Here is a 22,622-nt window from a genome sequence, read left to right as displayed (position 1 = left end):
AGAACATATATGCAGATGGCCTGAACCTTCAGTATATTATCTGACTGCATCCAACCCATGTCTAAAATGATTGGCCGATAGATGGTTGGGTCTACTGGATCCAGGGTCTTTTTCCTGAGTGGTCTTGGAAAAAAGGGGGAAAGGTGCTGGAGCTAGAGCTTTATTGATGGTGTTTTTTCGTGGAGAAGAGCAGCAGTTTTGGAGAGCACAAGGTTCTTGAATGATTGAGCAGGGCATATCTCCAATGGGCAAACAGATAGGCACTTGACTTAATCCGTACCTTGAATTGGGAGTTGGAGAGTTATTCAGAGTAGGCGAGGATATAAAGTCTGCTAATAGAAGTAGTCTTTAATCCCAACATACTTAGTCTATTGTTGGGCATCTTGCTCCAGGGGTGTTCAATGATCCTTATTTTCTAAAGAAGTGGTCTCCAAGGGGATTTCTGAAAGGTAGGGAGTAAAGATTGTTGTAATAGTGCATTCTATGCGGTAGCCTTCTGTGAGGTTCCTGTTGGAAATATGTCTTTTCTGAAGGGTCATTCCAATTTTGCCTTCTGTTTCCTGAACCCATTTTCCTGTTGGCTCTAGGACTCTGTCCACTTTAACCCTGCAGAATATGTTACTACCTATACCACAGCTAGTAAAGTAAATGCTACAAGTAGGCTGCAGCACTTTTTGTGCACCCACTTCAGCAGCACTGTAAAAACCTGTCTCCAGGCCTGCCCCTGCAGCCTGGATATGCAGTTTTAAAGTGGCATTTCGACCTAGTAAGATAACCTTTTGTCAGATCTAAAAATTGCTTTTTAATAGTTACAATTTACCCTTATGTTAGGCCCTAAATGCCAGTAGGGCAGGGTGTATGGTATTTAAAATGTAGAACATGTATATTGGATGTTTTACACATCCGGACAGTGAAAAACCTTGAAGGTCATTTTTCAAGGTGGCAACGCTGTGTCTCTCATAGGCTAACACTGGTTTTTACTATTACATTTAATTAGTGCTAAATTCAATTTGGGAACAGCGAAAAAGTGATTCAAAAACTCATTTTAATAATAAATTGAAATCCAACTTAATGGTCAAGTCATATTTGTTATCACTATTTTGGAAATGACACTTTTATAAAGTTGTCATTTTCCTGCCAAAAACCAAAATATTTTCCTGCCAATGCCCAGCTGTCACCTGACCCCTGATGGCTCTACTGTTGTGAGATGTGCAGTGCTTCCAGACAGTGGACAAAGGGCCCTGTTGCTGGGTGATGGGATTTGGAATCTTCCATTGACAGGATGGCCAGTGGGGAGCGTCAGCCCCCTTCCTGAGCTTCTAAGAATGTTTAGCTTGTCACTGGCAGATAAAGCTCACACCTAGGCCTGTTTCCCCCTTGGCTCTGTACTCAGGCTTGCACAAACTCAGTGGGGATAGTGGAACTGACCAGAACTGGTTTAGTGGGTGGGCAAATGTTTGCCATCTACCCACAGGCTGGCACTGGGCAAAAAAGTAGACCCCCACAGACCTACCCCAGAACACTCCTGGACCTGTGAAGAATCAGAAGAAGGACTGCCTGGCTGTCTGAAGAAAGTGAAGGAAAACAGGGCCTGTTTGCCTTGAACCCAGGACCCCAGAAGTGACTCCAAGGATACATTGGCTGACCTCCTGTTTAACCTAGAGGGACACTACAAGCTTCCAGAGACCTTTACCTGCAACTGCCCAGTTGACCGGTACCAACTGGACCTGTCCTGTCCCTGCTGCTGCCTCTGTTAGAGTGATTCCTTACTCATCCCAGATGGTGCCCCCAGGCCCTAGTCTATTGGCTGGTGTTAGAGAGTACTCATCCTGTCCCCAAACTGCAAGAAGGTGGACTTTTTGCTTGGAGGACCAGGATCGCCATTGACGTTGAATCATCAGTTTCCCTCAGCTTGCTGATTTGTCAAGATGAAGGAGATCTGACTTCCAGAAAAGTTTTTAAGTCTGAACATAGAGGGCTTTATCGAGACTGATGCAGAGCAGCTACCTGTCAATGGCCTTGCCGTGCACAGACTTTGGGCTTTGCCCGTTTGGAGCTTTCCTGCCTTCGTTAGTGACTGCACCAGGTTCCGCTCTTCAGCAACCTACTATCATCGAGCCCTGCTTTGCATCCAGCTTGCAGCTTGCCCTGATGATGACATGTCAACGACCACCTTATCCCCATAAGAGTTTGTAAGTCAGAAGACAATCTTTCCACAGGATGAACCTAGTCCCTATATGTGACCTGCACTCCATCACTATCCGCCCTAACCTTTGACTTTGAAACAGTCTAGCACAACTAAATAACCACGATTGAAGCTTTGTGCTTCTTGGGACTACTTTTAATTCAAAGTTCACAAATTCATATGTCCAATTCCACATACTGGACTTTCATCCTTTTGGTGTCCTTTTATTTAATAACATTTACTCTATTTTTCTAAATTGGCTTGAGATTTTTGTTGTGTTGTGTTTTCACTTTATTAGTGTTTGAAAGTTGACTAAGTACTGCACACATTGCCTCCAAGTTACACCCCTGACTGTTTTATGCCAGGCTACCAGAAGGTTAAGCACAGGTTTATTAGTAACTTTAGTGGTTCACCTTAACAAGGATTTTGATCATTATTTTAAGTGGGTTCTCATACCCCTCAACTAATACTCCAATTGTTAGAGTTGTTATTTAGTTTTGTGCAATAGGAGTTGGCATGAATATTTTTGGACAATAGTGGTATATTTTTATGCTCTGGATGGATGATTTGTAGATCCTGTTGAGATGTTGGAAATGTGTTTTGGCATATTTGGATGTTTGATTCCTTTTAGTGGTATTGTAGTGCACGTATTTCTCTTTTCACCTTCTGTAACTCTTTGTTGAGCCATGGGTGTTTTGGTTCATAGTCAGAAACTTAGCACATTTGAGTCTGTCAAAGCTGTCAGAAATATGTCGAGCTGTTCTACTTCTAATGTTAGTTTGTGTGGTGAGATTGCAGACAGCTGCCATCTGAGTAACAAAATGTTAGTTATCCTTTTTGGTTGCAGTTATATTAAGAGGACATCACGTGGGTGGTTGGCATGCCAGAGATGTAGTGGTGATTGCCCCAGTGTATTGGGTTTCCTGTTACTATGGACATTCAAGCAGAGAGACAATTGCATCCAAGACATGTCAAGCAGAGTGTGTAGGTCCAGAGAGAAGTTGGGAAAGGATGGTGGCTTCTAAGCTCCTCATGGGGGATGCTATAGTAGTTAACGCTAGCAGCCCAAATCTATAGACGTATTTCTGACTCATAACACATGACACTTCATTGTGCATCGTTGACATTTTCAGTGGTTGTGCTTTAGCTACGTACTAATAAAGTGAGATAAAGCATTGCATGATTTGTATCTTACATTGGTTAGTTCAGAGAGTAGTCCTGTCACTGGATCAACGGCTCAAATCTACATGTATTAGTTGTCCTTCCTGTGAAAATGATTGTGTTAAGGCTAGCCTACTCTTACAGCAGTTTTGCCACACAAGAGGATATTTGGAACGTTAAAACTAGTAATGGACATTTGTAGCTGGGTCGCAACGCTAGCTCAGAGCTTTGAGCATCCTTGCTGTCCACAAGCCACCGACAGTGCCCAGCACCATGGTGATATGAATGTCATGTTAGCCTCTTCGTGTTACAGTGTTCTGTTACTGAAGACCTGTTGATTCTCTCATATAGATTCAACGGCAAAAAATAGTGTACTGAACCCACTGGAATTTCAAGCATTCTAATGAAACACTTAAACCATTAGCCAAATAAAACACTAGGTTGACACATCTATATTCACGACAACATTTTTTTTTTTAATGGAACAATAATATGATACATTACAATAAAACATTTATATGTTATACCCTTCAACAATCGTCCCCTTGCAAATGTCACATCTAAAAAAACGCACGTATGGTGAACATACTTTAGCAGCCAAACATGATCTAACTACATATTTAATTACATTTGCTTGTAAAGAAAGCGATATTTAGGATTCCTTAAAAAGCACTCTATACAACAAAATAGGCGTACTGCTACATTTTTCTCCATTGACACAGGCAATTTCTATCATTTTAAGGTAATATCCTTATTGTTTAAGGGTAGTGCGTAAAAGGGGTTTAATCGTATCGGGAACGTCATGATTTCTTGTCTCAGCCCTTGGTCCGGTAAATAAGACATACAGACATATACTCTGAACATCTTCGAAGAAACCATAAACAGGGTTGACTCATTCTTTGTCTTAAGATAAGTCAAGTCGAGTTATTTAGAATTCCTCAATAACCAGAGCTTAAAGTTCCTGTTTGGACAGGGTTAAATGTCTTGTTACGTTCTTGAATGTCTGCTGAAAAGATTCTCTCACTGTTACAATCTGGTTCCTTATATACTGAGCCCATTTTTATGCGCTTTTTAACACTTCATGGATTCGATACTTACCAGCCTTAAATTGGGTTGAAGCAATAAGCTTGTTCAGATGCCACAATACTCGGAGCTTGGCACTGTAATAGACAGATGTTAATGTTAATTGTACCGTGTCACCTACACTACTGAGGACTTGGGTAGGGCAAACAATGATCTGTGGCAGCAACCCTCTAATTGGTCCCAAAATATTTTGTCTGTCTAAACATGGAATTTTTGAAGAGTATTTAACCTACTGCTTTTTATGACTTTAGGAGTGGTGTCAAAGAAGGTCCACCAAAGGTTTTAAAACTTCTTAAGGTCTATTATATAGGAAAGAGAACAGATCTTCACCTGTTGTACCTGGGAATCCCTTTTAGATTTGTCTGCAGACTCAGGTTCTTTTTTTTTACAAATCTTTTTCTTGGGGTTTAGACAAATGTAGACAGGGGTTGCTCATCTGTGCATTGCATATATTCTGCAAGTATGGAAGAATATGCTGATCGCCTAGAAAACAAGAACACAATTAATGCCGAATTTCAATAGTCTGATCAATGTAAGGGAAAAGCCTTTGGAAAATATTGTAACCGCTGGCCTCATACATTCACAATTTTCTGTGGGGACTCTCAGAACTTCTATGTGAATTCTTCTGCTCTGGAACATTAGTCTATTCCCCTGATCCGTTTGTCTAACTGGGGTGTCTCAATGGCATTTCAGTATTTCACTATGTCCCTCTTTGCAACAAGAAGGACGATCACCATTATCACCAGCATGTGAATGCCCCATGGACCACCCCATTCATCCATTAGGCCAATTTGTGGCCAGGCATACCATGTCTGTGAGTTACTTGTGCTAGTGTGTTGTGCACATCACACCAATACTGCTGAATCTTGGGGCATGACTATGTCATATGGAAGAAGAGCATATTCATTTTTGCTCCAGATGCATATGAGACAGGTGGCTCCTGTTAATTTCCCACAACCAATGGTGGTTACAATAGACTTCTATTAATTGAAATCACATTGACATCTCTAGACTACGGGGGGCATTTTTGCCTCTGTCCAGTTTGCCTCATTCAGTGGCCCAAAGTCCTGCTCCCACTTAGCCTACATGAGTTTTTTGAGGGCCCTGGAGTGTTGTTGACAAGTGTTTTGTAAAACACGGAGACACCTTTCTAATCCACTCTATCCATATTGACCCTGGAATCCACCTCACTGAGTTGAGGGAGGAAGCGGCCTTCTCTCTGTGTGCTTCAAGGGTGTGCTGCAGCTGGAGATATCAATATAATTGTTCCTTATGCAGAGAGAGTCTTCTTCCAGTTGCTCAAATATGTTTATATGGTCACCTTCTCACACATTCCCAAGGTTTGAAATACTGATGAGATCCCAGGCTGTAAAGCCTGACAGCCCCATCACCTGTCGGAACCAGGTCCCAGGCCACAGAGTAGTCTCACCTAAAGGAACTCCCTCCCAATGAATCCAACCCAATGCACAATGCCAACAGAGCGGGCAGTTTGGGTATTCGAGCGGAGGTCAACATATCAGGCAGTCAACATCGCAGGTCAAAAAAGCCCTGTCAAACCAACAGCTTGAACTCAAGCCAGATACTGGGACCGTCATGCTCCTAAAACACCCAGTTATTGAAGGAGGGATTTTGGGATGCCCAATAACGTAATTTGATGTGTGCTAGTCCTTGTCCTCCTTCAAATTGTGACATTAAACATTTAGTGAAGGATATTATCACTGGGCCACCAGCCCATAAAAAACAAATTTACAGAGAATTGTAGGTTATCAATGGAGTGTATGGGAATTTAGTATAGGACATTTTGCATCACATGTAGCAGCTGCAGGAGAGAAATAATTTTAAATAGGACATCACACCTGGCAAAAGATGGCAGCAATTTGCTCCAGGCCACCGTGTCTTTCTTCACCAGCATGAGAGTGGGTTAATGCTTAGTGCCGAGCACCTGTCATGGTCCTTCACAATGTAGATACCTTGGTATTTAAAGTCATCTGGTGCCCGCTTCAGCCTATCCATAGCTGGGGAGGGAAAGTGTGCACCTCTGACTGGTGCATTTATGGTTTTTTCTCAGTGCATTCCACTGCCAGAGGCCTGAGTGCAAATCTGCCACATTTTCATCAGCCTTGGCATGGAACCATTTAGGACCTGCACATACGGGGGAATGTTGTCTGCATAGAGGGCACATCTATCTTTGTGACGCTCATCCCATCTGAATCCTTTCAGTCACATAAAGCATCTATCTAATCCACTCCGCAAGGGGTTCGATCACAAATGCAAATAGAAAGGGCAACAGGGGACATCCCTGTTTAGTCCCAAGCTCTATTGAAACAGGAGGAGAAAGTACACCCTTCATCCCGACCTGAGCCCGTGAGTAGTTGCACAGTACAGTATATCAACGTTTTTCCGAAACAGTAGGCTGAAATTCAAACGAGGCAGGACACGGATCAGGAACAGCCAATAGACAGAATCAAAGGCCTTCTCAAAGTTGATAAGGACCAGAGAGCTGGTGCCTCTGAGATGGCTGGAACGACCAAACGCAATGCGTAAGCGCTGGAGGATGTAGCACGTGCCACTCTTCAGCATGAAGCTGCTTTGCTCCCAGTAATCAAGACAAGCAATTATAGTCAATACATGGTTGGCGAGGAACTTTCAATACTAAAGTTCGTTTACAGGTTTACAGAGAGAGTGGCTCCCCTCTAATAACCCGGCAAAACGGATCACCGGACAGTTCCTAAATTACATTTCCCTCTATTGACAGATAGCTTAAACAGCTCAAAGAATTTTTTGAGTCGGGGTAAATTAACTTCTTTCATCCTCAGACCAGCTTAATTGTTCATAAATGATTTCATATGTGGAATCAGTAGCTCTATATCCGGTCTAAGTATAAAACAGATTCCTTAATTTGTCAAGTCTTTTTGTGAATTCAGGATCAATACCTTAACTTAGTGGAACATTGCTATAGTTATTCCCCTTCCTTCTCAGTTCTTTGGTCTTCCCGGCTTTAGATCTGCCGTCAATAGTGATTTTAAAGAAGAGTGAATAAATATCCAAAGGAAACATGAATGCTTAAATAGACTTGGTTTATTTGCTTTTTCTATGTAAGATAGGGGTGTCACCTGAGTCTATACGTTTTATGTCCACTACTGCACTGCATCGGTTTTGTTTCTACAACTCAATGTATTCTTCACCTGTGTTCCCCTTCCTTAAACCACTATTTTTACTTTTGGTACATTTGATGGATTTGGGAGAATAGTTTCTCTATAAAGTTAGCACGCGAATGTTGTACTTTAGCCTTGTCAGTGGCTTTAATTCTTTATTGCTTCACCTTGCTTGGGGCTTTTCTTACTTTGGGCATGCGTTTATCTTAAACTGAACTGATGGTGCCGATGGAATTGACATTTTCAGATGTGCAAGGTTTAAAGAACGCTCCTAGATAATTTTTTCTGCATCTTATTTGTGTTTATTAGAAGTTCTTGTGTTCTTTTTGATTTGTTTTTCAACTGTTACTCGCTTTCTTGTATTTAAGAGTAGGTATCTATGATATAATGCATAAGGACAACGATGGAACATATATTCGCCTCTCTATTTAATTAACATAGGTTTATTTGAGATGTAAATTGATGGAACTTTCATTATAGTAGAGGCTGCATGAATACAGGTAATGTTTGATGGATTGGTGATTGTTATCAAAACTGTCCTTGCTACTGCTAGCAAACATGCATTTACTTTTAACAAACCTGACTGGGTTTCAATTTGCCATACTTTCCCAACGCTTTAGAGTTCTCTGAAGTTGAATAGTCCTCTTCATTCAAGCTGGATCAGTTCATTTATTCTCGCCTCGTCATCAGTTCCACAGTACACTTGGACGGTAAATTAAAAGGGGATACTGGCAATTATTAGCTGCCCCTCCTTATTCCTCTGGGGGAAAGAAGTCTTTACGTTTTGACTCTATTCGCTAAGGGGAATATACTCACGATATGACAATCATGCCTAGAATACAACAGGAACAATTCCATTGCACCTTTAGACAACAAAGAGTTGTAATAAGGTTCTTGCCAGGGTTGAACTGGGACGTAGACCCTGGCCCTAAAATAAAAGTGGTCCTCATTAACGAATAAAAAAGCTAAAAAAGTGCCCTGCATTTGCAAATGGGGACAGTTCTGAACTTGTACAGATGCACTATAGCTGTTTTGCAACACCTGGGAGACTGCATATGCATTTGTGCTTGCTCCAGGCAATGTTAGTAGTAATGTCAGGGAAACAGAAAAAACTATCCAGCTTACCATAAGATATGAGCTTACACTTGAAACCAGAAAATCTTTGTTCAGCAGGAAAATAATTTTAATAAGTAAAATATACCAGCCAAACAATGCAATCAAGACAGAAGAAACAGGAGAGTATTCTTCAGATGATATTGGGGACTGTAGCATTGACTACTTCTATAAAATAGACAAATCCACTTGAACCGGACTGTGGCATGAACTGATAGCTGGGGTAAAGATGCCCTGGCTGCAGTGAAGTAACTATTCTTCAAGAGCTTCGAGGCAAGATGAACTTTGGCATTTGTTGTCATACATTAAGCTTACAGATGTGCTCCTGACTGGGGCAGGAGTATATAGTAGCATCGTATGCATGGAGCGGTATGCAATGGAAGACAATAGGCATAGGTTGACAGGATGCCTATAAAACCAGTATGACTTGTAATCTGAAAGTCATTTGAGTTCTGATTTTTGGGAACAGCCATTACAGATTACTGATAATCATTACTTTTGTTCTTGAGTGTATTTGCGGGGCTTGCTTTCAACAGAAAGCAACACATGCCCAACCGCAGGAAGTATTGTTATTCCATCGGTAAATACTTTATGAAAGAAACCCAAGCACTGCAGGCATGTTAAAGCACTGGTAAAAACTGTATGGAGTTGTTAGAAATGGGGTCTTTGGTTGGCAGTCAGGTTAACCCCTGTCCAAGCAAGGACCCTCACTCTAGTCAGGGTAAGTCACACACAATCCAAATTATCCTGTGCCAACCCTCTGGTAGCTTGGCACTGAGCAGTCAGGTTTAACTTAGAAGGCAATGTGTAAAGTATTTGTGCAATAAATCATACAATATCACAATATTGCACCACAAAAATACACCACACAGTGTTTAGAAAAATAAATAATATGTATCTGGATAAATGCAGGTCAAAACGATTAAAGATGAAATAAGCAAATGTTGAGATATCACTAAAAGTGATATCAAGTGTCTTAGAGTTGAAATAGTACTGTAAAAGCAATAACAAGTGTCTTAAGTTCTCCTAGAATTAACAAGGGTCTCTTGCAGTGCAAAGTACCTGGTTTGCGATGAAATATCTTCGCAAGGGACCGCAGAGGAAGATGTGCGTGGAAAACGGTGAGTTGCCCCATCGCACATGGACTTGCGTCGTTATTTTCCATGCGGGGAAGACGTTGCGTCGATTTCCAGCGCGCAAACTTGGATCCTCTTTGGGTTGCGGGGTTTTCAGACGCCCTGGGGACGATGCGTGGAATCCTGGACTTGCAGAGCGAAGTCACAGGTACTGCGTCGATTCCGGTAGGTGATGTGTGGAATTTTCTTCCGCACGGCAGGCGCTGCGGCGATTCCTCTCAGGAAGTCAGGCGTCGCCGTTCTGAGTCAGCTTGCGTCGATCCTGTAGGGCCGTGTGTTGAAGTTCCGGTTGTGGCGCTGTGTTGATCTTCTGTCACGAAGTCGGGCTGCATCGTTCCGGATTCGGTGTGCAGTGAATTTTTTACAGCAGGCAGGCTGTGCGTCATTCTTGGCAGGCGGTGCGTTGAATTTTTACCGCACGGGGATTTCAGCTGCATGAGAGTAGTCTTTTTGGTCCTGAGACTACATGGAAAAGGAGGCAAGCTCTATCCAAGCCCTGGGAGAGCACTTCTGCAGCACAGCAAGAGAGCAGCAAGACAGCAGGGCAACAGCAAGGCAGCAGTCCTCTTCAGAAAGCAGTCAGGTGAGTCCTTTGGGCAGCCAGGCAGTTCTTCTTGTCAGGGTGCAGGTTCTGGTTCAGGTTTCTTCTCCAGGAAGTGTCTGAGGTGGAAGGGCAGAGGCCCTGTTTTAATACCCAAATGTGCCTTTAAAGTGGGGGAGACTCCAAAGAGTGGCTTAGAAGTGCACCAGGTCCCCTTTCAGTTCAATCCTGTCTGCCAGGGTCCCATTAGGGGGAAACATCCTTTTTTACGACTTTTTTTTTTACGAAAGTCGTGGTTAACGAAAGCGCAACAACGCTTTTTTTAACCACGACTCAGTTTTTTTGTGCCTTAACTACGTATGTTCTGAACAACGAACATGCGTGGTTAAGGTACAAAGAAGGGAGTTGGCAAAGGAGGACGACGCAGGTGACAAGGGGTTGACTAAGGTAAGTGGTGGGTTTAGGTTTTGGGGAGGGGGTTGGGGGTGGGGGGTTTTAGGTTTTGGGGGGGTGGGGCGTTTTTGGTTTTGGGGAGGGGGTGGGGGTTAGGGGGTTTTAGGTTTTGGGGTGGGGTTGGGCGTTTTTGGTTTTGGGGAGGGGGTGGGGGGTTAGGGGGTTTTAGGTTTTGGGGTGGGGTTGGGGGGGTGGGTCGTTTTTGGTTTTGGGGAGGGGGTGGGGGGTTTTAGGTTTTGGGGTGGGGTTGGGAGGGTGGGGCGTTTTTGGTTTTGGGGAGGGTCGATTGTGTGCCCTAAAGTCAATCACATTTCAAAGATTAGCACTGATGACCAGTTAGAGGGAACAGGCAGTCCACCCAGAAGCAGATGAAGCACCAGATAAGGGGAGGTTCATGAAACCAGTAGAAGGAATGTGTTTAGAATAAGATGAACGGGTGGGTCCCAGATGGAGAATTTTAATGCATGGTGAAGATCAAAATGGAACAGACAGTCTGACCCTTTCTACGCCATAATAGGGTTAACCGGAAAACAGGCTACAGGGAGACCATTAACCGCTTCTGGCTTTGCCTGGATGCTTAGACTGCATTCCCTGAGAGAGAGGTTTAATTAGGAGATGCAGAGGATAACCAAGCCACATCCTATCCTCACCGTGAGAACAAGGCAGAGTGCCTCTTAGAAATGGGTTTCTGGTTGACAGAGGTATGCACCCTGCTGAAGCAGAAACCGCATGCCTAGTCATTAACTAAAAGTTAACCTGTGTTCATTCCCTGCTAGCTTGGCATAGAGTTGTTAGACCTAACTCTAGAGGCAATGCGTAAAGTATTTGTTCAACACTTCAAATAGTAAAACAGTGAAAACACCACACAAAAAGATACCACACCTAGTTGGAAAAATAGATATTAATTTGAGAAACAAAGAAGAGCCAAATGACAAAAATCCAATAAAGAGAAGTCAAAATATAACATTTTTAAAGATTAAGCTTAGTTTTAGTGCTTAAAAGCATATAGCGCTAACCAAGGCTGGCACCAGACCAGGTGTAATCTAAAAGTTCAGGCTGATTGCAATGAAGCTCGGGTCAGACACAGTCCCAGACAGTCCCTCTTCTCAAGATTTGAGCTGAGTCCCGGTACCGGGGAAGAAGTTCACCGGAAGCAAGGACAGCATTGCTGGTGGTAGTCCGCGGATGCAAGGAGTCAGATGGGCATTGAGGGCAGGCTGGAGCCTTGCAGTCACCAGTGGTGATAGTTGATGTGTTCAGAGATGAACCTATGGTGGCTCCCACTGACTCTTTGGGGGAATGGCACTGTTCCGGGCCAAACTTGTATGTTTGCTGTTGCGAAGAGTCCAAAAGCTTGATTTCAGGAGCCACAAACCAAATTCAAGGGTCCAGGACCTGAGAGGTGTCTCTTGGGGGTCAGGAGCTTGTTGAAGGTGAGTCCAGGAGCTGTGGAGAGCCTGTTGTGTCCCTGAGACTCAGATCAGGAAGCCAGCAGACTAGGCATTTGAGTGACTCTGGGGTCCTGGTTTCAAGATGAAGGGTTGCAGATCAGGTTCTCCTTCCCCAGGCAAGAGGGCAGCAGGTCATCTCAGCAAAGCAGGAGTTCAGCAGAGTGTCAGCTCAGCAGAGTGGCAGCCCTTGCAACATCATAGCAGTCCTTCTGCCTGGCAGAGTATCCACAGATCTATAAGTGTACTGAGTTGGTGGTGATTGAGATCCAGTATTTATACTTGGTGCCCTGGTTCTGGAAGGTGGGAGAAGCTTCTAGACAGTGGCTTTGAAGAGCATGTACACCCCTTCCTCCCCTGTCGTGATCCAAGCTGGCTAGAGTGAAAATACAGAGTTGTAGGCCTATTGTGTGTGAACAGGGCACAGTCCATTTAAGTGTGAGGCTGTACTTAGCTTCACCCCCATCAAGCCAGTTAATGGCCCATCAGGGCCCATCAAGTCACACCTACGCTCCCATTGTGTGTTACTGTCTAGAGGGAATGCACAGGCCCAGCTGTCACCCCACGCCAGACATTTATTGGAGACAGGCTGCAGGCACACAGGGTAGGAGCAGGAACATGCCAAATTTCTAAAAGTGGCATCTTCAAAATAGTAACAATAATTTTGACTTTACCAGTAAAGAGGATTTATTTTTACAACTCCATAGACACTAAACATGGTAGGTCTACCCCTTCACACTCTGGAATTACAGCTTAATAAATATAATAAGGAATCCCCAGTGTTATCCAATGAGAGGTGTAGGTCTCACAGTAGTGAAAAACAAATTTGAGGGTTCTTCACTGCTAGGATATGTAAAATTTAAAAGTACATGTCCTACCTTTTAATTACATAGCAACCTCCTCAATGAGCTACATAGGGGCTCCCGTAGGAATGACTTATATGTAATAAAAGTGGAATTTAAGGCCTGGCAAGGGGTTTTAAATGCCAAGTCGACATGGCAGTGTAAACTGTACACGCAGGCTCTGCAATTGCAGGCCTGAGATGTGCTGCAGGCCCCTAGTAGCATTTGAGTTATGGGCCCTGGGCACATGTAGTGCACTTTACCAGGGTCTTATCAATAAATGAAATCTGTCATTTGTGAGTAGGCCAATCTAACCATGTTTTAGGGAGAGAGCACATGCACTTCAGCAGTGATTAGCAGTAGTACAGTGTTCAGAGTCCTAATGCCAGCAAAGACAAATTCAGCAAAAATTGGAGGGAAACGTTTGGGCAAGACCTTGCAGAGTGGGCCAGGTCCAACAGTGCCAAAAGGGGTAGGACACTAAACTGGAGGCAGTTATATGAAGAGAACAAATGTGAGGGAAGGAAGTGAGGGTTTCTTCGCTGCCAGTTTATAAAATGGATGTTCATTGATCATCCTGTATGCGCAGCTATGTATGTGATGGCCTATGTTTTTGACTGCTATATTGTGGAATACAACCCTCTATGCTGGTGTCTAATGGGTGAGATGCTCTGTAGTACTACCCAGATCAATCCTTCCTTGTCTGTATTAGTCCATTATGTTCAGGATAGAAGAGGTGTGAGTAAAATCACCGTCATCATATGGAGTGACATAGGTCATTTTCTAGTGCTCCAGTCTTGAAGACATTGTATCTGGCAGACATTTGTGCCTCAAAAGTGTTCTCTCACTATAGAGCAGTTGATTAACCTCCTTAAAGACATTGTAGAGTCAGTGGATTCTAAATACTGGCACTTATTCTGTGACTCTGTCACTGGCAGACCTCCCAAATTCACATACGTTCCTTTTGGATGTTTTGTCCTCCTGTCTCTGCCTGTGTGCCTCTAAATCTGTCGCTCATGCGGTGAGGTGTCCCAATGGGGCTACCTGCCTAATAATTCTGAAAATAAAAGAAACATTACAACTAATGGAGACTCTTTATCAGTTGCCAGCTACCTCACAATATGCAACAAGCCCCTTCGCAATAAAAACATCAACAAGCATTTGCAATGCATGCGGCCTCCCATTTGCGAGAGTTAGAGCTATTGGCATTGTAATTGACAATGTCTATTACCCATGTGTTTTGGTTTGGAGTGGATGTGTGTGGTTTGGAGTGGAATTATGTGGAGTGAATAGGAATTGTTCGTTATGGAATTGTGTGTGGTGTAGTGTATTTTAGTAGTGGAATTGTGTGGCATGGTGAATAGACTGGGGGTGAGAGTTGAACAAAATAGATAGAAAGGAAGATAGAGATGGATAGGTAGTTTTTGCACAAAGTGGTGAATGAACTCAAGACAGAGGAGCAGAAAAGGTGTGTGAGAAAGAGAGAATGAAGGGGATAGTAGGCTACAGATGTGTAAAGAGGGAGCCTGTGTACGCTGAAGACACTCCAAGAAGAAGAGGAGAGCATGGGTTTGAGGGACGAAAACTTTGAAAAGACACAGGAAAGAAACTGTGATCGAAGACCTGAAGTCAACCACATGAAAGAGGTGGGAAGAGTGCATGAGATAGCAGAGAGAGGAGTGAGGGGGAATTCGAGAGAGAGAGAGAAAGATAGAGAGTGAGTGACAAGTGGAAAGGGCACCCGGAGAAAGGCGAGGGCGGGTCAAGAGATGGACCAGTGCCCAGCACGAGGAGGTACAGGAAGGTAGCATTTGCGAACAGGGAGTATATAGAGGAGACAGGGAGTGTGAGGGAGGGATGCTAGAGGCAGTGCAATTGCGAGATGAGAGGGGATAGTTGGAGTGTGAGGGAGAGATGAGAGGGTTGATGGAAGTGGGTTGTAATGAAATTGTTGTGGAATTGTGCGGTGTGGTGTGGAGTTGTGTGGGTGTAATATGTGACATGATGTGCTGTGAAATTATGTGGATAGTAATTAAATGGTATTAAATGTAGTGGGATTATGTAGAGTGAGATTGTGTGTTATGGAGTTAATCATGTGGAATTTCCAAAATAGCTTTACTCACCAGACAGAGCGCAAAAGTGAAGTTTGCTCTGAAGACTGACCTAATTTTGTCCTGATAATAAATTAGATATATGTCCCCTGTCAGTTTCTTCCATAATTGTGCACTTAGATTCTGGAAGCTTCCTTCATATTTTCATATTTATAGAACAGAAGCTTCCCTCATATTTTAGTATGTATAGACCAGTGACAGATGCGACGCCGAGTATCACAGTGCAAGAGGAACTTAACAATGCCCCGTTGCATCAAACCTGTCATATTTCAGGTGTGTGTGGAAAATGATGTCCATTGCCAGAAAAGTAAAGAAATATATATTTAGCAAGCTAAAGTTTTGTCGTACAACAGCAAAAATCTCCACTTCACTTGGAAAAAGGGACATTTTGGGCCTGATTACAACTTTGGAGGAAGGTGTTAATCTGTCCCAAATGTGACGGATATACCACCAGCCGCATTACGAGTCCATTATATCCTATGGAACTCGTAATACGGCTGGTGGTATATCCGTCACATTTGGGATGGATTAACACCTCCTCCAAAGTTGTAATCAGGCCCTTTACTTCCTAGAGCGAGTAGACTGTGTGGCGGTAATGCCGCATCTTTGACATTTGACTGTAATGAAAAAGTTTGCCTCTGGTTATGTCCCTTTGAGAATGGCCAGCTGTGATATGGCTACTGGTGCTGCAAACCCGGACCAACTCGTTTTCCTCATTAGCTTCCTCAAATGCCACCTGCTCACACTAGGGAAATTATTCCGAAGCAGAGAGAGATGTGTTTTTTTCTGCGCCTTCTTGGTACAGGGTAGATATCTTTGAAGATCTAGTTAGGTTGAGAAATCTATCAACATGTTGTTACTTAATCCTCTGCATTAAATGGCTGATAGAATGTACCCCTCTGCCTCCCCCCTCATCTGTGTAGGAACATGGGCTTGCTCTTAATCAGCCAGAGGGAACTGCAGATTGGATACCAACAGTTCCTTTAATGTATCAGCGTTTCTCAGCCTCTGTGTTTACTTAGTCCAACCTGTGTTTAAAAGAGCTTGTTGAACATAAATAAATAAAATACTCTGTAGTTTTTGTATGCTCATGGAAGTATCAATGTATGAAAGTTGTATTGACTTTTAACCTTCAGCAGTCCAATTTGGAGGAACAGGGATTACTGGCTGAGGAGAGTGATCTTCCCTCTATCTGAAAAAGAGCAATTAGAGAAGGGGACGCTGTCTGAAACAGCAAACTGAGGAATACAAACTCCAGAACAAGGATTGCTACTATTAAAACTTTGCCGCTGTACTGTGGGCCTCCTCTCTGTGGAGTCCAATTGTGAGTCGACATGCAGTAGATAGATCAATTTGTGATCATACTGACAGTGCACATTGCTAAACAGGATACTAGAGTGAAATGCCATAGAAAACATTTTTAAAAAGGCTCAGAAAGAATGGTTAGGAGAGTAGTGTCGTAGTTGGGCTCTCGCTCCTAAGTGAGAGTTATGGTTTAGGGATGACAACACTTTTGCTTGTAGATGACTAAGCCACTCCTACAACCAGTCACAACTGTCAGTCCAACCCTACCGGCTCACAGGCAAAACTCAGAAAGCAAAGGTGATTTCTGGCAGCATGGACTCTAGATAAGACCTCTCAGGGAAGTCGTGGTGGAAAGGAAGTTACCTTTTTTCTCACATTAGCAACAAGTGTCATACACACACAGGCAATGAAGGGGATGCAGGAGAGTTTTCAATATATTTATTGAAAAGACTGCAATCGATGATAAAATGCACAAGCTGCAATGATTAGGATAATGAGCAGTAAAAGAAGCAGAATTGTGAAGATGAGAGTTGTGAATATAAAGCCCCCACCATCTTACGATAACATGATATATAAAATTCCTAGCATAGAAAGCCTAATCTCTACCCTAGTGAGAGCAAGGTGTGAGAGCTAGGTGTGATATCCCTAATCTGCCAGTAAATTGTCCATGATAAGCGCACCTCCAACCCTTGTTACCTTGGAATAAGGTCTCTAGGTCAGACTCTGTGGTGACACAAAGGCTGAGTTTCGCAGCAAGGTGACATGCAGCATATGTGGCATCTGGAAGGAACCCCTCTAATGACCTTGTCCGAGTGAGATGTATTTATACAGATCATGTAGGATCCCTAACGCAGGTATGTTCTTAAACAACTGATAAGGAGGCAGACTTGTGGCAGCAATTACATAAACAATCTTTGTAAGTGCACATTATGTTCCTATCACACGTAAGTTAGAAAGGATGCATGATAGCAATACCTACGTACATCACTGGTCATGACGCTGATAATGAAGCCTTCTCAGAGCGGCACTGATAATGCAAATTAAAAAATATTTTATAAAATATAAACAATGGAAGAAATAATAAAATATATGAAATAAAACAGAATAAGCTAAGTAAGATAAAAGTCACTAGGTGGCAGGGGCACAGGCCTGCAAGACAAAGGCTAAGCTGAACTCCTGTGTCCCAATAGGAAAATAAAATTGATTCACCACAGTAGAACTGCAAAAATGTTTCACTACAATAAATGTCTAGATAAAATAAGATTAAAAAATGAATGGATACATTAAAAGGGCAGATTGTTGGTGAAAAGTTTAAATTGAAATAATGGTAAAATATAACTATAAATAGAACATTTCTTATTGAGGAGACTAATCAAATAATTCAGAGATCAATTATTAAGTTATATATTCACAATCCACAATCCAACTATGGACCACAAGGCATATGCTTTGCAAAAATGTGTTGTCTTATTTTTATTTGCCGATCGGAGAGCTACAGCTGAGTTAAAGGCGAAGTGGAGCACGAGGATTGTTAAAGGGACAGGCACCAGCTATTCAGAGGAGTCGGACAAACACGAGCAGGAAAAAAAGACAAGCAGCAATAGGGGTTTGGGGATGGGGGAAATCCCTTTACACTGTCACGTCAGAGAAAGAAAATTACCTTGTGTCTGGCATTTGATCTCTGTCTTTGAAGGCACAGCAAATGTGAGGAGATAAAACGAATTACAGCTCTGTCAGGCAAACAGTAACAGGAGCAGAGAAGAAATCAAGCGCTCTGGTAAAATGCTCTTAGAGAAAGGGAAAACTAGTCCTTAAACACATGGTACAAGTGAAAGAGTACAAGTACTGGGGCACTACTCTATGGATTGAAAAGGAGGGACAACTAGCAAAGATTGACCACTAGCAAGTAAGGAGTTTGAAAGGACACTGAAACAAACTAATGAAAAGCAGTAAGCCCACAAACAAGTATATACTAAAGTATGTACAAGACGTCTCGAAAGCTCGACCTAAAAGCAATTTTCTGGGCTTAGGCTGCTCTACAGTGGTCTCTTTTCCTGACGGGGTGTGAGAAACATTCCGTAAGTTACTATGTTGTAAGCAGCTTGGAGACAAGTTCTGCACTATCCAAATGTGTAATAAATATGAGGAAACTTAACTTTTCACCCTTTAGGATAAGCTCTGTTTTGCAAAACTGTAAGAGCTTCTCTGGTCTTTCTTGAGCGACTTGAAGTGCAATAGGGAACAGGTGGCCTGATTCACAAAAGTAACTTACACTTTTGAGTAATTTACACTTTTGAGAGTTTTCTATTTTTTGACTATCCTAAAGGAACAATGGTCCGTGAATTAAATAAGATGAACGTAATAATCATAGAGGAGCAATGAAATCTATGAAAACAGGTAAATAACTTGGTCCAAAAATTGTATTTTCATTTATTAAATAGACAAAAAATGTGGGAAGCCAAAAACATTAAAAGCAACCATCCTCAGACAAGTTCATTGTGACATGACAGAATACACAATGTGTCACATACATATCTTGCCCAAGCCCGTACACATTAACTTAGTTACAACACTGTGAGTCAGGGAACTTTAGTCTACAATGTTTCAATCCCACAGCTAGCAGGGACCATTGTTACTTTAGAGTTACCTTACCCAAGGTCCCTGCTTATTTACTTGCTCCCTTGCTTTTTGCAGGATGCTTTTTGGCTATTTGCTAAATCTGAGTGTAAAAATGCTTCAAAAGTGTAATTCACCTATCTCCACCAAGTTGTAGGGCGTGGGACTGTACTGTACACGTTTAAGTAATTTACACTTTTGAGTGATTTACCACTTTTTGCTATTCACAAAATCAGAGTGTAACTTTACTACAAAAGTGTAACTTTCACTGGGCCTTATTCAGAAAAGTAAACTTACAATTTTGCGTACGTTTATTTTTTTCATATTCACAAACTATGAGTATAATATAGCCTTATAGCCTGCTGAAGAGGGCTATACTGTTTGTTAAAGGCCCTGAACCAGACTTATAGGCCCAAGCCTCTGGCGAGAGCCTATAATGAGGGAGAGGGCCTTTAACAACCGGTATAGCCTTATGCAGAGGGATATAAGCATATCAAAATATTCCACACACTAAGGGTAGAATGTTCTAAATTAAAAAGGGAGAAACTTGAAAACAAAAATTGAAATGTTGGATGTCTGGGCTTCTACCAGCCATTATAAGCCCAGAGATACTCCATTGTATTTCACTAACAATACAGAGAACCTCCTTGCATATAAAAAGTTAGGTCTGTTCTTAGAGGGGAGAAAGGAGAGGTTTAGGGAAGGATAAGGAGGGGTTTATGGAAGGATGTGCTACTACAAACACCCACTCAACCACATAAGATTAAGAGCATTGTTATACTCAAATTATATTTCTAAATTTACTATGGCCAAAAATGTCCCATAGAGGTAGTAAATGTACTCCAGCCACGCCTTGGGGTAAGTAAAGCACCACATGCAGAGGAGCTGCAACACACTTGTTTGTTTAGGTTTAAAAAGTTAGGTTCAATTAAAATGTATCCTTTCAATATTTAAATTTAATAATGATCTTTAAAAAAAAAATATAAATATATTAAAATGTAGCCTCAATATAAAATTATTTTAAATTAACACAAACCACACAATTATTACTTAAATGTACTACATATTAATTAAATATTAAAATGTTAGAGAGGGTATTTGTTAATGCACAGAAAAATATGCATTATAACTTAAATTAATACATATCCATTATTTAATTATTTAATCAATATTTTACTTGATTAGATACCGTGCAATAACATTTTGTTTTATTAGTTCTAAGATAACAATAATTATTTTAAATTTATTATACCTTGAAATGTGTGTAACTTTTTTCCAAGAATTAGCAACTATTTTATTTTTCACTATCTTTACGCAAAGGGAGATCTCCGTTCAGGCGGTAGAGATCTCTGCCTGTGTGTGAAGTTACTAGAGGTAATGTTAGGCTTAGGTGTCTTCAACCCCTGACTTAAAGGGATGGAGACCTGCAAGTCTGCACTTAGGTGAAAACCTATGCTCAGAATGGGTGATTCGAAAAAAAAACCTGTAGTCGTACAGCTAGATGAAATAGTAGATATATACATGAGTAAATCTACACATGTAAATTTACCTTTGCCACTCAGGCCTAATACTTTTTGCGAAATCTGTGAATTATGCACATTTTGTGGCAAATTATGTGGTAGTTCCATTTTCATGTGGGAAACCTGCAATCACAGAATTGCACAAATCCACTGACCCTCACGATTATTCATTGTTTTACCAAAAATGTATTCATGAAAACCAAGCTTAAACATTATAATCCCAATCAGGTGCCATTGTTAGTTGCACTTTGAAGAAAATAGCGTTTTTGAAGGCAACTACCACCATATAAATATGTAATATAAAAAATGTATTTTGGGTAACTTGTATCATGGTCTTATATTACCCTCTCAGGGTTCTGGTGATATTTACAAACCATTCAACAATGTTTACGATGTTTTGTCATCTCGTATATGTGGGGTTTCACACTGTCACTTTGTAATGTTTTGTCCACCAATGTATGTGTCTATATAGATTTTAAGATGACACTTCCCCTGTACACTGTTGCTGTCCTTTGTTCATGCCTTTGATTATTTAACTTCCTGAAAAGTGACTTGATATCATGTGATCAAGGCTCTTTGGATCCGGAATGTGTCATGAGGAAATAAACTTTCTGCACGAATTGCTCCTGGGTCCTCCTGTGTTCCAAACTACTTGTTCTAGTATTATGTTAATTGGATTACTGGGCTCCATTCCCAACGGATCATGAGACACTGCCGAGAGGGTGGGGCATCCTGTCTTTGAGGAAGGGTATATATATATATATATCAAGAACCTCAGCTCCTTGGGCCCTTCCGTCCCTCCTGTGGGAGCGTGGCAGCAGAAAAAACCAACAATCCGTAAGAAGTAGACACTCACTTGAAACTCCATTGCTGGAAAAGTGCAATCACCCATCATTACACGTTTCGGCCACAAAATCTGGCAATGTTTACATGACTAGCAGTGTCCGCCCCACCCCATAATTAGTGCAAAGACACAAAAGGTAGACAAAGTGAATGCTTAGTAATTGGGGTACTTTCTTATACTGAACAAAGAGTCCGTATGTTCAACCAAATTGAAATGCAAGCAGCATGTAGCAACATGTACCTGCACCTGCCATAATACATCACTACCCCATCTGTAAATAAACAAATGCAAAATCAAAACACATGACTTTAGCAATAACAAAATGTGTCCACAAATGTAAATAAACATGTACACCTGGGTGTACAAATATATATGTATTACTGCATGTATCGTGTAGATCCATCAAGTGAGGGCCAAGAAAAAGAGAGGTCCCCAAGGTGTCATTACCCTTTTTAATTACCCTAGAAGTCTTTTCTCCTAAGTACAGAAAGAAGCAGGGTTACACCAAATTTGGAATGAAGGCAGATCTGTACTCAAAGATTTAGCAGTTTTCGTAAAATTCATGCTTAAAAAGTGTGCAGGTTGGACAAGAATGGGGTATATTTTCGAGCGGTATTGACTGTTAATTAACAGGTATTCAAGTGTCCGGATACAAAGTTGTCCACAAACTAAAGATTCGAAAAGTATAGGATCTGACTCGTTGAAGAAGCTTTTTTCTCCTGCCAGACATTTCAAGTATGTGGATCCTGAGATGGATCCATAGATTCGAAAATGTCTGATTGACTGGCTGTAGCATCACGAGAAAAGGCTGTGGCCAAAATTACGGTATGTAGAGATTTGATCCCCCGCAACCTGAAATTAAAATAGAAGGGAACATAAAGGCACAAGGTGAGCACATCCTGACTGTCTGACCCATGCGGGCATGCTCAAAGGACAACACCCAACTTTTAAAATGTTTTTAAACAATCACTTGTGTTTCTTGATCTATTGAGCCTAGGGAGGTGCCCCTCGGTCGGCTGTCAGGATTCGTAGACCCAGGACAAGCGTCATGGGTTGGTGTCAAGGAGCCGTGCAAGTTTCACTTTTAGGTTTCAGGTTCATGAATCTAG

The sequence above is a fragment of the Pleurodeles waltl genome, chromosome 7 (assembly GCF_031143425.1).
Source record: "Pleurodeles waltl isolate 20211129_DDA chromosome 7, aPleWal1.hap1.20221129, whole genome shotgun sequence".
Lineage (NCBI taxonomy): Eukaryota > Metazoa > Chordata > Amphibia > Caudata > Salamandridae > Pleurodeles > Pleurodeles waltl.
The sequence above is the reverse complement of the archived record's forward strand: the minus strand, read 5'-3'. Positions refer to the sequence as shown.